The following is a 3,105-nucleotide window of genomic DNA, read 5'->3' on the forward strand; positions in this document are numbered from 1 at the left end:
ATGGAGAATTTCGCCAAAGGCTATTGTAATGAATTTAAAATAAGTATTTTATACCCCTATTCAATCTACCATTCCATGCAGCAAACTTTGCCTAGAATATTAAAAAAAGAAGTAATTTCTGCCACAGTGTCCGTTTTTCTAGAAAATTGTTTTCTTTTTGGTCCGTAAGAGAAGTCAGGTTTTAATTATTATGTAACTCACATAATAATAATTAATTCATAAGCCACCCACATGATAGAATTTTTCGAATTGTCTTGTTAAAAATTCATTAACATAAATATTCAGTATTAATTAATAATAATTAGACATGAAGTCAATGTTTTATGTCTCTCTTATACCACTGTGTTTTCATTAAACTTCTTGTACACCCATGCATATTGTTGATAAGAGTGACAGAAACCATAAAAAAAGCAAGAAAGCAAAAAAAAAATGCAACCCCAAAAATGTTTATTAATTACTGTCACCGGAGTAGGCGGCGATAATCATTGCGATTGGATGAAATGTACACATTTTCCAAAGAATGCATTGCACACCCTCCAGTATGTTACTTCAGCTTCTAGCTGAAAATGGCCTAAATGAGAATTTTATCCCTTTTCTAAGTTGTTCATGCTGTTTCGCTTTGCCTCTCCTTCTCTCTTGCATACTATTTAACCCTAACAAATAAGCAATCCACTTTCATTAACTATGCTCCGCGTTCACACAATCATATGTATATATGAGGCGAACGTGCGCATAAAGAAGTAAATGTATCAATAGAACAAGAGTACTGGAAAACTGGTAGCGGCATCGGCGTTCGGTAATATATTTCGGTTGGCTAAAAAAAGGCTGCATAAGGCAAAAAGACGATGGATGGTAAATTAAATGAGTTGAGCCGAGAACGAAAACGGACGGGATGGTGGTACCGAATGTCGAAACAATACAACCAAATGCATGGATGCTTGTGTGTGTGTGCGTGCATGTGTTAATGCCTTTCGAAGATGTAAAAACAATACTTTTATCGCGCGCGCGTATGCTTGTGTTTGAATGGACCGTACACCATCCCCTGAATCATTGTTGTCGCTTCGTTTCACACTTTCAGCTTTCAACTGGATAAATGAGAATGAGAGAAATATTTCTATGCATCGCTTTGCATGTATTTGATATGCGAGCTCAAATGAAAGTGAATGGATATTCTTTCGTATATATGCACATACATATACACCGATATTGACTCTATTGGGGTTGTTGCCACAATCTACAACGGTCAAAATGTGTGTGTACATTTTTTGAACGCGCAAACACAAATGCTGTAATTAAACACAGTTCTATAAGAGGGAAGCAATTTTTCCAACTCAACGCAAGCACATATACATGCATAGTAACATATATGTGCATAAAAACACATGGACAAACACTTCTCGTTCGTAAATAGTTTGCATACCCTTTTTCTAACTGGCCATTGGCTGTTTTCACCAGCTTCGAAAGAGAAAAATGCAATTAGTTCGCTTACACCGCATGTGTAATGACTAACTGAATGATGATGATTCATCGATGGTATAGGGTACACTCTATTTTGATTGGTAACTTCATTTTGTTTTTGTAACCCATAACATTCGATGATTTATTCACTTTCACACCAAACATAATGGAGTTAAATGCATACAAGTGATGAAATCTCACGGCATAGAATCTGTTTTATTAAAATACTCCATGAAAGAAATAAAAATTTGTTTTTTTTTTTTTTATTTGACCATGATTTGAAAATTAAACGGTGTTCGGTTTTCATATCGCAATCGTTATGCTGCAAGTGTGCCTTTGTTCATTCAAAATGTTTATCCAATTAATTTGTGCATCAGAACGACTCGGCATACGTTAAGTGCAAGCAAAGCTACATGTCAAAATTGTTTGAATATTAATTTGGTGTTAATTCAATTTGCACATCAATTAGTCGCAATCGTTTAGCTTGAATATGTTTAGTAAACATTGTTTACCAACAAGAAAGATTGTTGTAACACCTCTTTTTAAAACAATAATTAATTAATTGTCAATTAACAAGATTTAACCATACCATCTGATACATTCACATTATCATTACACATGGAATTAAATCGAACTGAAAATTTTGTCAAGTAAAATAAGTAGAGAGTTGCTATAAATTTAACATTTTTTTAATCTTTTTTAGAATATATTCCAAAACATCGATCTGTATTTTATTCAAGATTTACAAGTTTTTAGTAACCCGTTTTGATTGCCAGAATCATCAACAAACCGTTCAATCTGAATGAGTTTTGTTTTCAGAATTACACGAAATTTTGAAAGAAAACAAAATTTCGTGTTTTCTTTCAAAAACACAGCCGTTATTTAGCCAATTATACAGAATGTCACCGTTAGCAAACAAATGCTTACATCGAGAAAATATGTACAATTGTTCGAACGGAAAAAATGCGATAAATTTAATTAAAATCGATGTGAAAGTTGATGGTTTTCTTTATATTATGTACAATTGTATTTTGTATCGTTGACAACTCGGTTCGATTGCTAAGAATACTTTTTAAAAAAATTATCGTTGTTGCCGGGCCGAATATTTTAAATTTTACTAATAAATTATGCGTGGCTATAATTTTGATTTAGCTTTGTTGTATCGATTCACACTTTTCCAACTAGCTTTGAATGAGTTACGTATACGCGACCGAGACGATAAACAACCGATTCCATATAATACGAGTCTTGTTATGAACATGGAGATCTCTTTTTCATTCAGATACGATTCGTAAGCGATAACAACTGTATGAAACAACCAGATTGATCTTACGATCAATGAATTATACGCCGAAATAAGTTTTTGGGAAGGGAGAGAAAGACTTGAACGGCAGAAAAGGTTCACGTTCACGTCGAAGAGAATGAATTGCTGCGCAAGCAAGCAAACACGTTGATCTTGAGGCTGAGGAAATTAGTCAACAAACAGAGTTATCAAAGAATACAAGACACAATCGACACAGCATTGTGCTTCGAACACCATAGTGAGGGAATTTAAATTTTTAAGTGTTTTGTTGTGTGATTTTGATGTGTGTTCTTTTTCAACGAATTTTTTCTTTTCATTCCAAAATAAATACAGTGAAATTATTT

Source organism: Contarinia nasturtii, unplaced genomic scaffold (assembly GCF_009176525.2).
Source record: "Contarinia nasturtii isolate CC-2019 unplaced genomic scaffold, AAFC_CNas_1.1 Cnas_scaffold_1240, whole genome shotgun sequence".
Lineage (NCBI taxonomy): Eukaryota > Metazoa > Arthropoda > Insecta > Diptera > Cecidomyiidae > Contarinia > Contarinia nasturtii.